This window comes from Podarcis cretensis (genome assembly GCF_951804945.1).
Source record: "Podarcis cretensis genome assembly, chromosome: 6".
Classification (NCBI taxonomy): Eukaryota; Metazoa; Chordata; class Lepidosauria; order Squamata; family Lacertidae; genus Podarcis; species Podarcis cretensis.
In genome coordinates, this window is record NC_137175.1 from 17,812,536 (window position 1) to 17,834,647 (window position 22,112).

General features: G+C 43.5%; 1 protein-coding gene and 1 long non-coding RNA gene across 3 annotated transcripts in view; one reads left to right on the forward strand and one right to left on the reverse strand.

Annotated features, from left to right (window-relative positions):
• Window positions 1-22,112, reverse strand: part of TSHZ2 (teashirt zinc finger homeobox 2) — a 341,580-nt gene that overhangs the window by 44,208 nt on the left and 275,260 nt on the right. The window lies entirely within an intron of this gene.
• Window positions 11,123-11,800, forward strand: LOC307218421. The gene is made up of 3 exons (XR_013839961.1): window positions 11,123-11,195; window positions 11,277-11,353; window positions 11,476-11,800. It is a non-coding gene; the product is annotated as an uncharacterized lncRNA (long non-coding RNA).

Genomic DNA, 22,112 nt, shown 5'->3' on the forward strand with positions numbered 1-22,112 from the left:
AGACAAAATTAATGGACTATGCAGAATTGGACAAAATGACAGGAAGGATTCGAAACCTGTGGGACCAGAGATTTACAGAAGATTGGAAGAAGTATATGAATTATTTGAAGAGCAACTGTAATCAACAAATTACGCTAGTAGGACTACAAGAAGCTTTGTAAGGAGAAATATACGAAGTGTTACAAAGTAGAAAAAGATAGAGATATTGGTTATGAGTTGGAAATGTAATAGGGAAGATAAGAAATGCATACTGAGAGATTAGATTGGAAAATTTTCAGACAGGATTGATGGAAGTCAAAAATTTGAATAAGATGTAAAAGTATGTTTAATTACTGTTGAAAATGATATGTTAAAAAAAACTAATAAAAATTATATTAAAAAAATAAAAATAATAAAGATGAGGGAAATTCATGGCATCAAAGTCTTCTCAGCAGCTACAAGTCATAAGGGCTAAGCTCTGACTCCATAGCTGGGAGGCAGTAATGCTTCTAAATATCAGTGGATGGAAATGGCAGGAGAGGGCTCTTGCTTGCCTCCTTCCCAAAGGCACTGGCTTGGCTCCTGTGAGAACCTCAGTATTTGTTTCATTAAAGGAAATCGTGAATACCGTATTTTTTGCTTTATAAGACGCACCAGACCATAAGACGCACCTAGCTTTTGGAGGAGAAAAAGAAGAAAAAAAGTATTCTGAATCCCAGAAGCCAGAACAGCAAGAGTTATCTGGCTTCTGGGATAGCCTCTTGCTGTTCTGGCTTCTGGGATAGCTGCGCGAAGCCTCTTCAGGGCAGTGGGATGAAGGCTCCCTCTGCCCTCAAGAGGCTTTGCGCGACTAAGCCAGAAGCCAGGACAGCAAGCGGGATCACTGTGCAGCGATCCTGCTTGCTGTCCTGGCTTATGGGATAGCCGCGTGCAGCCTCTCCTGGGCAGGGGGAGCCTACATCCCACTGCCCGGGAGAGGCTGCGCGTGGCTGTCCCATTAGCCAGGAATCGCCAGGCAGCGCTTCTCCTTCCTCGGGGAAAAGCCCCCAAGAGCCGCACATACGCTCCATGCGGCTCTTTAAAGGGAGCACTGAGCAGAGCCTTCTGCCTGCATTCGCTCCATAAGACGCACACACATTTCCCTTTACTTTTTAGGAGGGGAAAAGTGCGTCTTATAGAGCGAAAAATATGTTAGGTGAAGTAAACAGAAAACAAGGGGAAAGAGGCCCTGAATAGTGAGAGGCTCTTCACTAGTCTCTACATTTGTCCTCAGACACTCCATGCGTTTGAACCAATGCATTCCATGAAGCAGGTATGGGGATGTTTTTTTAACCTGAGGGCAGCATTCCCTTCTGGGCAACATACCAGTGGTGGGCAGAGCCAGAGGGAACAGTGGATGGAGCAATGAATGCAAATTTAGCTTCAGTAAAGTGGTCTAGTGTCAACACCCTCTCACACACCCTTCTCTGTCCTCCATACAGGCAGGTTCAAGGACATATTCCATACCTCCCGATATAAAGCGGCCCCAAACCAGGACACCATCTTCCAGTGCTGCACATGAGTCATGTGATCCAAAAAAGTGTGTTTCCCCCCCTTCTGGCATAGCATTCAAAAACATATATTTTGGGGTGCTGTGCAAGATCGCTGCCCGGGAAAAAATGCTTTTTGTGGAAACAATCTTGTACGGTGCTCCAAAACGTGTGTTTTTGGGTGCCATGCCCGAAAAAATGTTCAGCCCAAAATTACAGAAGAAAAAGCTGGATGCCCCATTTTTTTTTTCTAGGCCACTGGCCGGGTATGATATTCCAGCTAGGCAAACACACTCAAAGAAGGTGCTAAGCAGGATTTGTGAAAGATTGTGCTTCCTGGAGAAAAGGTGCGGCAGGGAAAGGTGTGTGGTCTGGAAAGAGTCCCAAGAGCCAGGCAGAGAAGTCTGCAGGTCTGCAATGGGCTCCCAGGCTTGAGGTTCTCTGTCCACAAAGCCATTTAAACATTACTGCCCCCATTGCATTGATCGTTGGCCCCGAGAACAGGTTTGCAAGCCTCAGACGCAAACATGTAAATCAGTCCCTTCTTTCAAGTGGGTGCGCCTAGGATTGCTGGGCTTAATTGACTTAAAACAAAGCAAAGATCTCTCGAGCTGGTTGACAATCTTGAAATAGAGCGTTCCTATTTAAAACCCTTCAAAGACATGCAGATCTCTAAGACAAGCAAAAGAGTATTACGTTTCTGGAGATATGCTGGCTCATCGGTTTTTGGAATTTTGCTTTATTTTTTGTGTCACGGCGGTGAATGTGGCTCTGCGCATCTTTGCTTCAAAAGAGATGCTTTCGACATACGCGTCTCGTAAGCTAAACATGAACGAACTCTTTTGTTTGGTACAGGTCTGGCTTTTATTATTTCCATCAATGAATTATCATTAGGGATAACCTCTAACAAGCTCTGGTTTTCTTTCTTCTTTTTAATGCACATCTTTCTCTCTCTGTCTCTCTCTCTGTGTATAATATATGAGTCTTCTGAAAGCTTCTTCGTATACAGAAAGAAACAGAGATAGGAGTCAGCATATCCTGGAAACAGTTAGGTGAATAATTACACTGGGGGTGGGAAGGAATTCTTTGGAAAGTAACAAAAAGAGGCATTGTTGTTGACTTCTCTCTCTCTCTCTCTCTCTCCCCCCCCCCCTTTCACTGGGTGTTAATTTTTAGAGCTGAAACTTCAGACTGCACACTTTCTAAGAAAGGAGCATTTCACTGAAACCAGCATGTTCCACAGGGGCTGAAGGACCGCCTCTTCCCATATGAACCCACCTGGTCCCTGAGATCATCTTCTGAGGCCCTCCTTTGTGTGCCTCCTCCTCGAGAGGTCCAGAGGGTGGCAACACGAGAACAGGCCTTCTTTGTGGTGGCTCCCTGTCTGTGGAATGCTCTCCCCAGGGAAGTTCGCCTGGTGCCTTCATTATACACCTTTAGGCGACAGGCAAAAACATTCCTTTTTAACCAGGCCTTTGGCTGATCTTACTGACATCCAACACCCTTTTAGAAAGTGGCTTTTTTTGGGGGGGGGTGTTATTGGGTGATTGCTTTTGGTTTCATTTTATATGTTGTGGTCTTTCTTGTGAACTACCCTGAGACCTCTGGGTATAGGTCAGTGTATAAGTTGAATAGAGAAGGAGGAGGAGGAAGAGGAGGAGGAGGAGGAGGAAGAAGAGGCCCATCAGTTACCTCCCTTTGTCTGTGCATATTGGGGCTTCAAAGCCCATTTCACCTTCTGCAATTGGCAGGTCATGTTAATTATGTGGATTGTCTTAGCCTGGAATAAATATTTTGAGCCGAGCATTCTGTCTTTGTCTGATCAACAGATGGCACATTGGGTGTTCTTGTACTTCGGGATGTCAGGGCCTGGATTTGGGTGGGGGCCACACATAGACTTGTCCTGTCTGTATGCTGCTGTGTATGCTTTAACATGAACCATGGCTCACTGCTGGGCCAAGCAGAGAGCGGGTGGCGCTGTGGTCTAAACCAATGAGCCTAGGGCTTGCCAGTCGGAAGGTTGGCGGTTCGAATCCCCGCAACGGGGTAAGCTCCTGTTGCTCTGTCCCAGCTCCTGCCAACCTAGCAGTTTGAAAGCATGTCAAAGTGCAAGTACAGTGGTACCTCGGGTTAAGTACTTAATTCGTTCTGGAGGTCCGTTCTTAACCTGAAACTGTTCTTAACCTGAAGCACCACTTTAGCTATTGGGGCCTCCTGCTGCCACCGCACCGCCGGAGCACAATTTCTGTTCTCATCCTGAAGCAAAGTTCTTAAACTGAGGTACTATTTTTGGGTTAGCGGAGTCTGTAACCTGAAGCGTATCTAACCTGAAGTGTATGTAACCCGAGGTACCACTGTAGATAAATAGGTACTGCTCTGGTGGGAAGGTAAACAACGTTTCCCTGCGCTGCTCTGGTTTTGCCAGAAGCGGCTTAGTCATGCATGCCACATGACCCAGAAAATCTGTCTGCGGACAAATGCCGGCTCCCTCAGCCTGTAAAGCGAGATGAGTGCTGCAAACCCAGAGTCGTCTGCAACTGGACTTAACTGTCAGGGGTCCTTTACCTTTTTTTTTTTTTACTCAACCCTGCACCCCAATGGAATTAAAGGCTACCCCTCCTGCTTACTGCTCATCTGATAGAAACTGGGAAGGGGGAGGGAGTTATGCTCTTCTGTTCCACAAAAATAATAATAATAAATATAAATAGTCATGTTCTTGATGAACTGGGAATATGCTGTTGATTTTATTGCCTCAAGCATTAGCAACTTGGTCAGTTTTCCTAGCAAACTTTCCTAGCTTGTTACTTTCAAGTTTTGTTTACACTCAGCATTTCCTCTACTAATTTTCACTTTCCCTTCTGCGGAAACCTTGATAAGAAAAAGCTCCTTGCTGAATATTCAATCATTCAAATTAATAGCCATTTGCTTGAAATACTATTACGTACACGCTTACTTCCAACCTCTGTGAATCCAGAAGGATCAGAAGTTCTCACATTTATTCTGCTGCAATTTGTCTATCAGCCACAAAGACTGGCACGTCTTGCTTCTCTTCTAATGGGACAACAAGTGAAATGATACATTTTCATTTTCGGATGACAATGAAAAACACCGAGTGATATACTAAGGCCAAAAATTATTGCTGGAACTTATGAGCGAGTCATTTCCTAACAGCTTTATTTCTTGCTTGCTGTCTTATCGAAAGTGCCCAGGATTTCACTGAAGTGAATTGTTCTAATGAAAAAAGAACATTTGATGAACAAGCACGACTGCAAATTTGGCTCCAATCCTCATCATTCTAATTGGGCTGCAACAGGAAAATAGCTGTAATCAACTGCATGGGCACTGAAGAAAATGCCCTAGATAGATCTTCTTGACATGACACCACCATAATCCATCTCAATCCAGAGCCCCATGAAAACTCTCATGCACACACAAGAATTCTGTTGTACATGTTCATTTCTATGAGGCTGAAACACCATGTATGAAACAGGATATGCAATCTATGTAATAGGTCTTCCTCCAAATGTCCAGACTGGCAGAGGTCTGTGTCAGCAGAGAGAGGAACCTTTTTGGTGGTGGCTCCTCATTTAATGGAATATCCTCCCAGACAGGCTTTCGCCATTTTTACAACAGATTCAATTATGAATTATGAATTATCAACAGATTCAATTATTCATTTTTACAACAGATTCAATTATTCAGCTGGTAAAACAGGATTGGGCCAGGACAGACTGACTGTAGTCACATATGCGTTAGTAACATCCAGATTGGACTACTGCAACGTGCTCTGTGTGGGGCTGCCCTTGAGGCTGGTTCAGAAGCTGGAGTTAGTCCAAAATGCATCAGCTGGGACAGACTATTGCCCCTGAGTTATCCTGCTGCTGAAAGAATTGCACTCACTGTCAATTAGTTGCTGAGCTGGGTTCGAGGCACTGGAATTACCAAAGCCCCATACAGCTTCAGACCAGGATATCTGAAAGATCATCTCATCCCAGTCAGTCACTGAATTTTGGACAGCTTCCATCTTAGCAGGAGGTCCCTTCTGCATGATATTTTGTGTGGCGGCAGCTACTCCCATTAAATATTAGGCAGGTACCATCCATTCCTCTGCTGTTTGTTGTGGGCAGTGAAGGAGGTGATAAGATGCATTCTTCTCACTGGCTATAGTAGGGGAAATTATTTACACCAACCCTAGACTATGTTTAATGAAGGACTGCATCGTCTCTGTGGGCGTGAGAAGAATGGAAGGATTTGAATACGTGCACCATTCTCCACTTGTGGAACATTAATGGGAGAACACTGACACTGGTGGAGATTTCCTCCAGCCTGCAGAAGGTCTTTTGGCAGCAGACATCTTGTACCATTTCTGCTGGCAGAACAGCGCTTAAGCCTTTTCTTCCTCAGCTTGCTTTCCAGTGGGGCTTGGATTGCATCCTAAAGCTGCACTCCTATAGACTCCTCTCGAGTCCTGTTTAACTCAGTGGGATTTACTTCTGAGCAGGCATGCATAGGATTGTAAGCATCTTTCATTTAATTTTAGATTAAATTTTAGATTGAGCTTTCCTGTTGTCTGCCTACTGTGAACTGTTGCCTGCCTGCTGTGATTTTATGATAAACTGCTCGTCTTTATTTACTGGTGTGTGTGTGTGTGTGTGAAAAATGAAGTGACGGTACTTATTATATTGATAAGTACCAGGTGTTTCAGCCATGGGCAGCAAAAAATGATGTTCCATAATGGTGCGTACCATCACAGAAAAGCAACACACAAACAAACAAACAAACAAACAAACACTTTAAACAAAACTTTCTTTCCTTCTGATTGTTTTTGTTTTGTTCTCAGTACTCTTGTTTTGTATTTTATAGCTGATTATGCAAACTGCTGTAGAAAGATTGTGGAAGTAATATATAATAAATATAAATTGTTGTCCCTGTTTATTTCAAAGGGAAGTGCATAGTAGGATTGAGTGGATTGAGCCCCATGTAATAATAATAATAATAATAATAATAATAATAATAATAATAATTTATTACTTATACCCCGCCCATCTGGCCGGGCCTACCCAGCAACTAAACCCTTTGGGACAAATTAGATGGGATGCAAATCTGATCAGTTGAATTTTTGTTTTGTAGGGTGGTTGTTGTTTTGCACCTAATCACCTTGTGCCCACTTCTGAATGAAAGTGCGTAGCCTGCATCTGAGCCAAACAAACTAAAACCCCACATTAAATATATAAAAAGGGTGATAAAGACAACGCCTCTTCTTCACATTCACAAAGTCAGAACGGAATCACACGTTGTGCACAATAGTGTTACCTGTCATGATATCACAACATAGTAGGTCGTCCTACACTTTGTGGATGTGATAGGAAGAACTTGACATGATGATGATGCATCCGGTGGCAGTCCCATGTTGCTTGTTAAGTGCAGTTCTGCCCTAAAGATTTAACAAATTTAGGGCATATTTCCATGCCACAAAAATTGTTTCAGCCTAGGGGCTCTCAAGGAGAATGTTAGGGTGAAACTAATACTGGAGATCTGAATAACATATGATAATTTTAATTTTAACTTCTTTTCCGCTTTGAGGATTTCTTACTATCAAGCGGTATATAATTTTCCTTAAACAGATAAATAACTTAAAAAAATAAGAGGAGCTCTGCTGGCTTTGGATAGAGTTCCATCTAGTCCGGCATTCTTTTCTCACAATGGCCAGCCAGATGTTTGCTGGAAGCCCACAAGAAAAACCATATGATTTCCAGCAAGTGGTATTCAGAGGCATATTGCCATCAGAATTGGAAGTGGTACACAGTCCTTATATGGCTAGGAGCGATTGATAGCTTTATCCTCCATGAATTTGTCTTAATCCTCTTTTAAAGCCTTCCAGGTTGGTGACCATCACAGGAATGAGTTCCATAGTTGAACTATGCGCTGTGTGGTGTACCATTTCCTTTTTACCCTGTGCTGAATTTTACAGCTAGGTAATGATAAATCTAGACAGCATCTTAAAAAGCAGAGACATCACCTTGCCAACAAAGGTCCGTATAGTTAAAGCTATGGTTTTCCCAGTAGTGATGTATGGAAGTGAGAGCTGGACTGTAAAGAGGGCTGATCACCGAAGAATTGATGCTTTTGAATTATGGTGCTGGAGGAGACCCTTGAGAGTCCCATGGACTGCAAGAAGATCAAACCTATCCATTCTTCAGGAAATCAGCCCTGAGTGCTCACTGGAAGGACAGATCGTGAAGCTGAGGCTCCAGTACTTTGGCCACCTCATGAGAAGAGAAGACTCCCTGGAAAAGACCCTGGTGTTGGGAAAGATGAAGGGCACAAGGAGAAGGGGACGACAGAGGACGAGATGGTTGGACAGTGTTCTCGAAGCTACCAGCATGAGTTTGACCAAACTGCAGGAGGCAGTGGAAGACAGCAGTGCCTGGCGTGCTCTGGTCCATGGGGTCACGAAGGGTCGGACACAACTAAACGACTAAACAACAACAGCATTTGGGTGATTTGTGTATGGAGGTGTGCACCTGTATGTATTCAACAGGCTCCATACGCCGCACATTATACCAGAATATCCTTTACTTTGGAGGACCACTATGGAGTTGCAAGGAAGTCTGGAAGTTCTTCATATTTAACTTCAAGGCATTACTAGTGAATATTAAGGGTATGCATTGGCTCTAAATACTTTCCAGATTACGAGGAGAATCAGGAACATTCTAAAGTCCAGAGTCACTCTTGGGACATGTGTGCCCCCAAAATGGTGCCTTCAAAAACCCCAAAAACTGACAAGGGAAATGCCCCGAGTTTTTGAGTGGGAGGGGATCAGGAAAGTGTGAGCATCTTTCATTTTGGCTGAGAGGTCTAGGGTTTAATCACAACTAATTATTTTTCTAGGACACTCCAATCACAGTGTTTTGGGGGAGGCATGTTGAAGTAAATATTAAAAATTGTGTTTGTTTTTCACATGGATTTAAACAGTCCCATCTCCCCCAATTCCCGAATGCAAGTCAATGGAGATCTCTTTCTCTCCCCCAGGAAGAAAAGGTTATTCCTCCAAAAATCCATAGTGGTCTGCAAAAAACACCACCCACCAAGGACCCTACTTTGTCCATATTATATGTTCATACCGAAATAATCAAGACTATATTCCAATCTACCCTCTGATCCATTTACGTGAGTAGCAGAGAATACCAAGTTATCCCCATCAATATATAGCTTGCACCTATGTAGGCATACGCTTTTCTCACAAACCTCTGATACTGGATTTGTACTTTTGTGGTAGTCATTTCATTTGACGTTAATTAAGACATTATTTTTCCATCACAAGCGGAGGTGTACAAATAGCTACACAGTGTGAGGTGTGAATTTTAAAACATGATTTTTCCCAATCATGTAGATAAGTTATGGAAAATAAGGTCCCCCCCCCCATTACTTTGCAGATTTTTTTCTGATTGCTGGCACTGCAACACACATTCAGGCATATCATGCCAGCTATGAGGTCCAGAACCTTTTTATTATTCAAAGCATGCAAAGAAAAGTTAAAATTCTTGGGATCAGAATTCTACGTCTCCAAATGAAAATCTGTACCAGCACACGCAACTACAGAACACACAACCCTGTTTATTTGGAATTATACGGCACACAGTGTGTTCAAGATTAGCTGATCCTGTTTCTTTTGAAATCTAAGAGAATATGAAGCAGACATTCTGAAAACCAACAGGTTATATATGAATGGGGACGGAGGACATTTGCAAAGCAGGATTTTCAGAAAGGCAAGAGATTTTCAGGATGCTGAATTCTGCACCTTAGTTCCACAATGTACTTACAGAATCACTGGGGCTTAGCTGAAAGCCATGTGTGTGTGTGTACACACTATAAATGCTCTGCAGTGCCACCCCCGTTGTGCTATGCCAAACCAAAGACTACGCATAGCTAACACAGTGTGATTCATTTAGGTACACCCACCAGCCAAAGCAAGGAATACAGGGAGCACTAAGGCAGTTTACCTCAACACTCGATCAAGTTTTTTTTGTTCATCATCTGCCTGTGGAGTTTCCCAGAGAAAACACACACACACACACACACACACAGAGAGAGAGAGAGAGAGAGAGAGAGAGAGAGGCAGAGAGAGAGAACTGAAGTTTGCCTTTCAAAGGATTCACAATAAGATATTTACTGTGTTTATTGCTGAGATCAAGCCCATATATGGATGTCACATTTCTCAAATTCCATCAGAAGATTAGACAAGCAGTCTCTGGAAAGAGGACATTACAGCTAGAAAGTTCAGAGCGTACAGTCTTAGAGGGCCATCCCCGTCCCATTTTCTGTCATGAACCCTGAGCCTTTGTTGTCTCCGCAATGCTGATAAATCAATCCATCAAAAATCTTTTTTTTTTCCTCAGTGAAACTCAATCAAGAAAGGTCATGTCAGCGGGAGAGGAACAGATTAAATTAGCATCAAATTAGACATGGAAAGTGAGTTCTGTCAAAATCATCACAGCGCTCAGCACAATTAGAATATGTTAATTATGCATTTCATTAAGGTAGTGCTCTTTGAATGTGAGATGAAATGTCAGTGGTGTAGGCATCCGAAAAAAGGAAGATTGCCAGGCACAACTTTCTCTAGACAATGTGTGACACCTTCATTAACATCAAGAATCACAAGTCTGTCTTGACTTCTTCTTCTTCTTTTTTTTTTTTTTTTTTTTTTTTTTGGTAAAGTATTAAACCATTAACCATTTGCTGGCTCCCACCACTTATTCCCCATCTCTCTTGGGTTTTCTCTTTTTCTCTCTTTTTCTCTGACCAACTTCTCTCAGGAAGGCAGTGGCTGTGGCTGTCCAGCTAGTGCCCTCCCACCAATGATGGCAATCAGGGAAAAACCCCTCTCCATAGTTCTTGTGATAATGTGTCTGTGCGCAATGAGCAGGAAGCCCAACATGGGAACCGTTAGCAGCTTTCGAAGAAATGAGCGCCGAGGAAAACAAAGGAGGAGGAGGGGAAAGGGTGGATCATTGTTATTTTGGCTCCAGTTGGTAGGTATAATCAACCTCAGAAGAGGAGGGAGGGGGAGAGAGGGGAGATTTAGAAGCCTACATTTGACAAACCCTAATTTGGGGGGGGGGGGGCTATTTTGTATATCAAAGCACACATCTTTGATGATGCCTTATTGCAAGTTGCTTTTCAAAGCATGAGAAGTCGTCCCTTGTGAAGCAGGAGTGGTGGTGGTGGGAGGCAAAAGGGGCTGACACTCTCTTTCCAGCCTCCGGAGCAAAAAAACCCAAAAACCATAAACAAAAAAAGCCCACAGCTAAAAATTTCAATCCGTCACCTTTGTCTCCCTCTCTCCTAGAATCATAGAATTGTAGAGGTGGAAGGGACCCAATGGTCATCTAGTCCCACCCTCTGCAATGCATCCATGACAGATGGACATCCAACCTCTGCTTAAAAACCTTCAAGGAAGGAGAGTCCACCACCTCCCAACAGAGACCGCGCCACTGTTCCTATTGTTGTGCTATTACTTTAACACACACACACTCTACAGGATTTACATACTTGCTACTTGCTTACTGGGGCAGCATGGCATAATATTATTATCCTCCCCCACAGACACACATATAAGGCCATGATCTCACTCCCTAATAGAAAACGCCAGAGAAACGCAAGAAAATTTGGATTCATTTATCTAAGGTGAGAAAACACTCATCTGATGTCCGTTTTTCACAAACAATTTGACTGGTAATAATAACTCTTGCAAATTCTCATTTCTAGACGCATGTTGAAAAAGAAACACAAAAGAATTGAATGATACAGACTTCCAACAGATTTATATTCCTTAAAAAACCGAGGTATGGAACCAAATATCATGATATGCGTTAATACACTTCAGAATGTATATACTTCATTATATTTATGATTTATGGTATTGGAGAACCTTGATCTATTTTGACATATTATTTGATATTACCAGCTGAAGAAGGCATTTACTCCGAAACAGGGCCCTGTCCTGGTCACCACTACTGAGTCGTACATCTAATTCATACTCCGGATACTTCTTTTTGGCCCTATTTGATTCTTTATTCTGACTTTATATAATATGGACTCTTTTTGACTGCCATTGAGACTAGTATAAAACAATTGTTGTATACTGGTATTTTATGTACCTTTATACTATATCACTGCATATTTGAAACTACATTATTTCTGCACTTAAACGTTGTGTTTAAATTTACTATCATTTTAAAACTGTCGCACTTATACGTTGTGTTTAAATTTACTATTAGTTTAAAACTGTTATTCTTAGCAGAATATACATGTTTTTCTTTTCAACTCTCGAGTAGGAATTATTCCTTGTATTGAAACTTTTGGCCAGAGCTCTTGGTATATCCTTTTCAGTGTATAGGGCAGCATGGCAGAGTGGGCAGAGTGTTGAGCATAGGTTGTGAAGCTAAGGAGGGGCCAAGTTCATTTGGAAGAAGCACTCTCCCCTATCAGGGAAGTTTTTAATGTGTGACATTTTAATGTATTTTTAATCTTTGTTGGAAGCCACCCAGAGTGGCCAGGGAGATGTGCAGGGTACAAATAAATTATTATTATTATTATTATTATTATTATTATTATTATTATCGCATGAGAAAAAAAGATGACAAATTTCAGATGACCCAGACTGGTTTCTGGCTCAGTTCTTGAAAAGGGTCTCAAATGCCCACCAGTCATTTGTCTGTTGTTCCTTCCCCCTTGCAAAATCAAAAACAAAACACCAAAACACCATAATGAACCAAAAATATTATCTCTATATGACACCAACCCACACAGAATGGGCAGGGAAATGGTGACCAATTCGGGGCCGATTCAGATCAGCATTTGGAGAGAGATAATCTGCATCTCGGGACGCAGGTGGCGCTGTGGGTTAAAGCCTCAGCGCCTAGGGCTTGCCGATCGAAAGGTCGGTGGTTCGAATCCCTGCGGCGGGGTGCGCTCCCGCTGCTCGGTCCCAGCGCCTGCCAACCTAGCAGTTCGAAAGCACCTCCGGGTGCAAGTAGATAAATAGGGACAGCTTACCAGCGGGAAGGTAAACAGCGTTTCCGTGTGCGGCTCTGGCTCTGGCCAGAGCAGTGATGTCACGCTGGCCACGTGACCTGGAAGTGTCTCCGGACAGCGCTGGCCCCTGGCCTCTTAAGTGAGATGGGCGCACAACCCCAGAGTCTGTCAAGACTGGCCCGTACGGGCAGGGGTACCTTTACCTTTACCTTTTTAATCTGCATCTCAGGGACCCTGGACACACAGGCAGGCATGCCTATTTCCTACAGCAGGAATGGGGAAGCTGTGCCTCTCCCTGACCCCATTCCCAAAGTTTCTGCTTTCTAATTCCCACCATCCTCACCATTGATCATGCCAGCTTGGGGTTGATGGGAGTTGGAGCTCAACAACATCTGGAGGGCTACAGTTTCCTCATCCAGGTCCTACAGGGGGTGGGGGGGGTGTGAATCATTCATTCAATTCTGAAATCACCTTTCATCAATAAGATCCCAGGGCACTTTACAATATCTAATTAGGATCATAAAGATTTCAATAATAGAACCATCAAAATAAAAACCAACTGCATTTGACAAACCATGTACCCGCTATTAAATGAAATAAATGCAATACAGTAAAATAGCAGGCAGCATAGTTACAGCGGCCTTGGATACCTCCATCTGTCCCAAAGTCCTGATGGAAAAAGTGCCTTCAGATACCACCACACATTCAATCAATGAGGAGGACAATGGTTATCTCTAAGGCACTAGAAGTTGCTGTATTCCAGTTCCCACCAGACCCAAAGAGAATGGCTAATGGTTAGGGACAATGGGAGTTGTAGTCCAGCAACAACTGGAAGGCCATATGTTCCCCGTCCCTCAGGGGAGGGAATTCCACAAACAGAATGGACCCTATTATGGGATTTATTGGCTCAAAGTAGACAAAACTGGCATTATGGTTGCAGACATGCACAGAACACCATCTCAAGACTGGCAATCAAGAAAGATGGCTCCCCTCTCACATGATGTGATGCTAAGGTTTTTGTCAGTTTCTCTGCATGTGGATGGCATTGTCTATAGAGTATTGAGATCATTCTTAAAAGTGCTTCTTGAATTTTTGCAAGTACTCACAATAAATGATCACAAACCCCACTGGCTGTTACATTTAACAGAAGCACGGTCAGTTAACTCTGACTTGAACCAGATGAGCACTGCATACATAACCTTAACTGTGGCATAGCTGTCATCTGGGGAGGGCAGGGGACTGAGGGGGCTAAGCCCCCCAAAAAAATTCAAGAAGGGGAACTGGCCCTCCCCCAAACCCACAGAAGTCATGCACACATGCAATGCAACATGCTCACCTTAATTGCTCAGCCCATGCAGCATGCGCGCAACACATTGACACATTGCGCAATGTGCATGACTGACACCAGCATGTTGTGTGACCTGTGTGCACATCACGAGTGTGCCGCATGATGTGCATGCATGATGTCACCACATCACATGTCATGCTGACATTATATCACTATATCATTATATCATTATAGGGCGGTATATAAATTCAATTTAATAATAATAATAATAATAATAATAATAATAATAATAATACTTGTACACGTTTCATGGCGCCGGCCCCCTCAATTGCAGGGGCAAGGCAACGCGCTTGAGCTGTGGTGTTTTCTGATTCATTGCTTTCAAATGGCTTGCTAGGCCAAAATGGAGAGCACATTTCAGAAGCGCTTTCGCTCCCTGCAAAGCAAGCCCCCATCTCCTTTCTAGCAATTTCCCACAACTCGTCATCACTGAGTGTTCACAAGAGAGTGGGCACTGGGTGAAGAGGAAGCTCACTTCCATTGCCAAAGCAGCCAGGTCCGAGATCCCTTTCCATCATCAGCCAGTGCATTCAAGAAGCACATCCCATAAAAGGAATGCAGTGCAATGGTTGCAAATTTGGATGTGTCTTATTGTCTGAGATAGTTTCAGCCTGCAATGGCAAATTCCTTCTCCCCCAACAAACAATCAGCAGCAAAATGGGCAGCAAACAGATGTGAAAAAATGCATGAGGATAGGGGATTGGTAAGTATTCATGTGCCCCTGGAAACTTTTAGGGTAAAAAATAGAACTTTGCAAAAAAATTGGTGCAGCACTAGTTTCAATGGGAACAGACAGAGAGAGAAAAGGCAATAGCTTCTTATTGAATCTATTGATCACTGCCCCACCATATTGAATTAGACCAGTGGCCCATCCAATTCAGCCCTTCTAGGTGACAGAACTGCCCCTTTTTACTTGCATTGCCCCTTCATACAATGACTGAGCACCGAACACCTTCTGAGGGTTTTCCTCCCTAGGCTTGTCTTGCTCAGGAAACAGATCTTTGTTCTGGAGTCCATTACACAAGCACACATTGTCCTGCGGTTTTCATCATGCAATCCAGAGACCCGCACAATGCAAAATCTATTATGCACATCTCCATTTTCCGGAAATGCAATTTCATATGAAGGCTGTGTGCATTCTGTGCCTTTCGAAGCACATTCGAAAGCACATTCAAGTTGCAATTCCCAGCAAGCCTTAACAAACTACAGTGCCCAGAATTCTTTGAGGGGGAGACATGCTTTGAGTGTGCTTTAGGGAAGCTTTTAATGTTTGATGCATTACTGTATTTTAATAGTTTGTTGAAAGCCGCCCAGATGGGCGGGGTATAAATAATAAATTATTATTATTATTATTATTATTATTATTATTATTATTAGGGCAGTGTGCATACAGCCAGGGACTCGGAAGCATAGTGCTGAACCTTTCTTACTTCCTTCCCTATAACAGAAGCACATCAGTGACATTTGGAGCAACAGCAGGATCAGTTACTATGCAAGGGGAAAACTCCAGTGCAGGGGTCAGCAAACCTTTTCAGCAGGGGGCCGGTCCACTGTCCCTCAGACCTTGTTTGGGGGCAAGACTATATTTTGAAGAGATAGAAAATGAACAAATTCCTATGCCTCACAAATAACCCAGAGATGCATTTTAAATAAAAGCACACATTTTACTCATGTAAAAACACGCTGATTCCCAGACTGTCTGTGGGCTGGATTTAGAAGGCGAATGGTCCTGATCCGGCCCCTGGGCCTTAGTTTGCCTACCCATGCTCCAGTGCCTTGAGAGAGCCTCCCCTTTGTTTACTGTAGCTTTTGTAAATCCATGCCTCAAAACACAGCATAGGCAAATATTTCTCCCTACAGCTGAACAGCAAAGCTAGCGATGCCCTGAGGATTCCATGCTAATGTAACGAATTCCAGTAAAGTCAAAGAAATGCCAGCCAGCTAGTAGGAGACAGAACCGACTTCAGCACACATGGCTAGCCTCACAGCTCTGTGAAATCTCTGCTTCCACTGAAGCTGGGAAAAAAGAGATTTTCATCATCTGGAAGGGAAAAGAAGTGCTTAAGTCACAGAGCAAACAAAAGTTTACCATTCCATTGGTTCCGCTCGCTATGGCAGAGCCTAGGAGGCTGACCGATAAACCAAAATGATTTTTTTTTAAGCTTTGCAAAGGCAAAATATGGAATTCATACATGCCTAGGTACATCTGCCAACAGATATCTGATCTGGAAGTTGTATTCCCTTCAAAGGCCTTTCTGATACATACACTTGCCCTGTGCTTTCTTTCTAAAAAATGTTTAGGGGTACTCTCATTTTGACTCAAGAAAATCACTATTTTATAGTTCAAATTGGAAAAAATAAATACAGTAGAGGGACAAAAGTACAACGAACATGCATTACCTCATATAACACAGCTGACAGCTCACAGTAACTTCCACGTTGACATGAGGCTGTGTGCACTAACATATTCCTGACTTTCATCAGTAAAACACCACACATTCTCATTCCACACTGCTTCACACATTAAACGCTCGCTTCCGTCTGAGACTCAGGAAACATTGTGACAGGAAATGAGGCCACCACTGAGGGTAGCAACAGAAATGACAATTCACCGTGCTAGAGAAGAAACTAAAAATTTCAATTTTTAAAATTTCTTCTCCTGTTAGATTCACAAAATGTTTAGGGGTATGTGTACCCCTGAATCCCCCCAGAAAAAAGCACTGCACTTGCGCCACCAATCAACATAAACCAGGAGTAATTCCCATGCTTGGTTGGGAGACAAGGAGGCCATCGCTCGTCCTTCCTCTCCTCCAACACTTCCCATTCCTTTCACAGAAACAGGGGGCCACACCGCTTTAACAGTCGCGGCTTCCCCCAAAGAACCCTGGGAACTGTAGTTTGTTAAGCATGCTGAGAGTTGTTAGGAGACCTCTGTTCCCCTTAAAGGTAAAGGGACCCCTGACCATTAGGTCCAGTCGTGACTGACTCTGGGGTTGCAGCGCCCATCTCACTTTATTGGCCGAGGGAGCCGGCATACAGCTTCCGGGTCATGTGGCCAGCATGACTAAGCCGCTTCTGGCGAACCAGAGCAGCGCACGGAAACGCCGTTTACCTTACCGCCGGAGCGGTACCTATTTATCTACTTGCACTTTTGGGGGTACTTTCGAATTGCTAGGTTGGCAGGAGCAGGGACCGAGCAATGGGAGCTCACCCCGTCGTGGGGATTTGAACTGCTGAGCTTCTGATCGGCAAGTCCTAGGCTCTGTGGTTTAACCCACAGAGCCACCTGCGTCTCCTTCTGTTCCCCTTACAGAGCTACAATTCTCTGAGTTCCCTAGGAAGAGGTACCACTCTAGATTCTTGTGGGAGAGGGGAATAATGGCTGTTAAAAGTGGTCTACAAGTGCTTTAAATGTGTGGTGTAGATGCGGTCACAGAATCAGAAGACACAGAATCATAAGACACAGAGTATGTGTTGCTAGAGTGTCCTTGATAGTTGGGAATCCAGACTCTACTTTAAAACTTCTAAGTTGCTGGAGTCTGTCTGAGTGGGTGGTCACTGAAGAACTCCAGGCACTCCTGAAGGATGCGGACCATTTGGATCCCTTCCAATAGGCATTCAGGCCTCATCATGGAACTGAAACTGTCTTGGCTGCGCTGGTTGATGCTCTCTGGTGGGCTAGTAACAGGAAGAAAAGCCCAAGGAAACACTCTACATGACAAGCAGCTACTCACGAAAGGATCAGCCCAGGAAGAAAGGTCTATCACCTTTCTGTCTATCGCTCTCTCTCCTCCGTGGCTAAGGCAACTTATTAAAAGTACAGTGGTACCTCGGGTTAAGTACTTAATTCGTTCCGGAGGTCCGTTCTTAACCTGAAACTGTTCTTAACCTGAAGCACCACTTTAGCTAATGGGGCCTCCTGCTGCCACCACGCCGCCAAAGCACAATTTCTGTTCTCATCCTGAAGCAAAGTTCTTAACCTGAGGTACTATTTCTGGGTTAGCGGAGTCTGTAACCTGAATCGTATGTAAACTGAAGCGTATGTAACCCGAAGTACCACTGTATTGTTGCTAGGGTTTGCCATATTTCAAATAGTAAAAACCAGGACACTCCGAAATTGTTTTTTTCAAAAATGCCAATTTCATCTCCGAAATCCCAGTAATGTCTGGGAAAATCCAGACATATGGCAGCTCTAATTGTTGTTTTACTTCCAACATAAGGAAGGAGAGTTCGCCATCTACCAAAACAGTTTGTGTTGGATATAAGCAGTGCTTTTTTCTAGAGGGACACAGGGGTATGCATACCCCTAAACATTTTGTGAATCTAAGTTTGGCCTCATTGAGGGGCAGTATTTCAATATGAGTAGGAAAATGAGAATACCCCTAAACATATTTTTTTTTTTTAGAAAAAAAGCACTGGATATAAGCAACGGTCAGCAGAGGGCAGGGTTGAGACTAATAGATAGTCAGGGAAAATGCGCTTTGTGTTTCCTGTCAAACTCCCAGTCTCTTCCCCTTCTTCTTCCTTCTCCTCGCTCTTTCTTCCCCTGTCTCCTGCATGAAGCAGCCATGAGAAACTAGCACCCACCTTGCAGGCTTGGGATCTGAAACCACTCTAAGTATGAATAAAATGTAAGGAAATAACATGTATTTTTATTTTTTTACCAGTGGGACTTCTGTGTGTTATAATTACTCTTTTTCAGTGATGTGTGAACAAGACAGAGCAGGTGGAGATAGGACTGATTAGCTCAAGTTTCCAAGTTTTTAACTCTGCTATAACCAATTCATTTAAAAAGAAAGAAAAAGTCCAAGGGTTTGCTCTACTCTCAAACTGCTTGTAGCATCAGAAACTTCTTACCAGTACTTTGTCTAAATACATTTTTCTTGTGATGTTATTCTTTAATCATTTACTTGTTATTCTTTTACATTTCTATCCCACATTGCTTCTGTCATGGAGCACAAGCACATTCATCTATTTATTTTTTTATCAAGATATTTATCAACTGCACTTTCATTAAACAAAAAATGAATAAATGACAAGGCACCTAATAATACAATAGCATCAATAAAACACATCAATAAGGATGTTATTGAACAGTCTAGCCTGAACAGTACTGTCTTCAGATGATATCTAAAAGAAGCCAGGATCATTCCTGCTGGGCCTCTGCTGGCAAGGAGACTCTGGCACACTGAAGGCTCAGTCCTTGAGAAAGGCTAAGAAAACCACAGGGACATGGGGGACCACCATAAGGTCTGAGTGTTCAAGGTGGTGCATAAAGTGGGGCTTAAGACATTTTGGGTCTAAGGTTCAACCTTGAATCTGGTCTGGTAGCAAATTGGAAGCACAAGGCTTCTGTGCTGACACTTATCCAGGCACTCACCAGACTTGGTGGCTTTATGTGTCTTCAGACCATACCTTTTGAACCCATTGGTTTGGGTACTACTCTCTGTAGCAAAGGGGGGGGGTGCTCCTTCATCTAGAGCAGCCTTTCTCAACCTGTGGGTCCCCAGATTTTTTAAACTACCAACTCCCATTATACCTAGCTAGCAAGGCCAGAGCTCAGGGATGATGGGAGTTGTAGTCCAACAACATCTGGGACCCACAGGTTGATAACCGCTGATCTAGAGCCATTTGAAGACGGCTCACATATCACCTCTTATTTGCCTTCTCCCCTACCCCTCTTCATCCCCACAGCCCTGTTTGCTACATCCAGACTGATTCCCCCCTCATTTTGTGGAGAGAAACAATGAGAGGCACAAATACAAGATGGGTGACACCTGGCTTGAGAGCAGTACATGTGAAAAGGATCTAGGAGTCTTGGTTGACCACAAACTTGACATGAGCCAACAGTGTGAAGCGGCAGCTAAAAAAGCCAATGCAATTCTGGGCTGCATCAATAGGAGTATAGCATCTAGATCAAGGGAAGTAATAGTGCCACTGTATTCTGCTCTGGTCAGACCTCACCTGGAGTACTGTGTCCAGTTCTGGGCACCACAGTTCAAGAAGGACACTGACAAACTGGAACGTGTCCAGAGGAGGGCAACCAAAATGGTCAAAGGCCTGGAAACGATGCCTTATGAGGAACGGCTAAGGGAGCTGGGCATGTTTAGCCTGGAGAAGAGGAGGTTAAGGGGTGATATGATAGCCATGTTCAAATATATAAAAGGATGTCACATAGAGGAGGGAGAAAGGTTGTTTTCTGCTGCTCCAGAGAAGCGGACACGGAGCAATGGTTCCAAACTACAAGAAAAAAGATTCCACCTAAACATTAGGAAGAACTTCCTGACAGTAAGAGCTGTTTGACAGTGGAATTTGCTGCCAAGGAGTGTGGTGGAGTCTCCTTCTTTGGAGGTCTTCAAGCAGAGGCTTGACTACCATATGTCAGGAGTGCTCTGATGGTGTTTCCTGCTTGGCAGGGGGTTGGACTCGATGGCCCTTGTGGTCTCTTCCAACTCTATGATTCTATGATTCTATGAGTTTGGCTCCTATGCCTTCCACCTTTCCTGTGATACTTCCCCTTTTTGTTCCTACCCAAACTTATGGAGATTTCCACTCCACCTTCTTATTCTCCTCATTTGGACAAGAGTTCTTCCTTCCTTCCTTCCTTCCTTCCTTCCTTCCTTCCTTCCTTCCTTCCTTTCTCTTAGCAAGCCTTTGAACAGTTTCCTTAACTAGCACTCAACCACGCTGGCATCCTCTGGTCATTTGACTCCCTGGAAAACTAACACCATCATCATTGGCCTGGATAGTTTGACATAGAATTCCAAAATACTCAATAAAAGCAATGCAACAAAATGGGCAAATCACTCCAAAACTCCCTGACCAAAGGAACAACCCCAAAGTAATAAAACAACATGTCATTTAGTGTTCCTCCAAAGTGGACATAACAGGACTCTAGATTTCTAGGCTTTGATGTGGAAAGGTGGGTTCCACTTTCCAAGGATGTGCCTATAAGGCTTAATGCACATTGTAGCAAGAGGGGTTCCCCCTCCCCGATGAAAATATTATAGGAATTAAACTCAAACTCACTAATAACCTGATTAGGCACAGCATGTTAATTGCAGATCCTCTCAAGCGACAGAATGGGTCACTTTTTGCCTAATGTGATAGTGTCTAAGAGAAGTGGCATTTAAAAACAGAGAACATTTGCAGGGTTGTAAAGAACAAGGGAGGGGTTTGGGCAGGCAGTGATTAATCCACCATTAGCAACCATCAGTAATGCACAAGTAATTCTTTTCCCGTATGGTGTTTGCCTCTGAAAATTCATGTGTTCAGAACTACATAAGGTTGCCCGTTTGCAACCCAGGCACAAGTCTAGGAATGGGGGATAAATTCAATTCAGCTTGCATTTTATTGGTGTATTTGTACTCCCCGAACAAATACACAAATTGAAACACAATTATTCCCTAGAATGTGTCCTCCAACCAGTGTGTATAAAGATGCATTTATTAGGGGAAAATATGTGTAAAAGTCCATGCATCAGTAAAAAAAATAACACAACAGTGCATTTGCACTAATGGAAACTACTTGCAAAAATGTGTATGTTAGTCAACGCTACGTAAAAAGAAAATACTAGGGGAAAATTGTGCTAAAATGCTGGTGAATTTTCATGAGGACTAAAAAAAAAAATCAAAAACTGCTGTGGAAACGTGGAGAACTGACTTTGAGAGTGGGGGGGGGGGAGGAAACTGAGGCAAGGCAAGACTGCCAATTCCTATACTAATCATAGTTCACAGGCAAAGGTAGCTGCAACTCTGAATACACTGAACACAACCAATAATGTCTGAAGCACAGGAGCCAACTACAAGGAGCTGAGGGTTCTTTGCCGTCCCCGAATAAAATATTTGAGGGGACCAAGCCCACCCCAAAAAAGTTGATGGGCATTGCCATTCAAATGGTGTGCGTTTGCACCACATCATGTGATCAATTATGCAGGGTGGGGCTTACCTTCCCCCACAATATTTTATTCTAAGTTGGCACCCAGGTCTGAAGCAGCCATAGAAAAGCAGAAGTCAGTCAAAAGGATAATGAAAACAGAGCCCTTGCTAATGACTTTTTGACACCCGCTTGTGATTCTGGGTGTGCCATTTAAAACGGAAGACTTGTGGGGTATGTAAGCTGTGTCGGGACGCAGGTGGCGCTGTGGGTTAAAGCCTCAGCACCTAGGACTTGCCGATCGAAAGGTCGGCGGTTCGAATCCCTGCGGCGGGGTGCGCTCC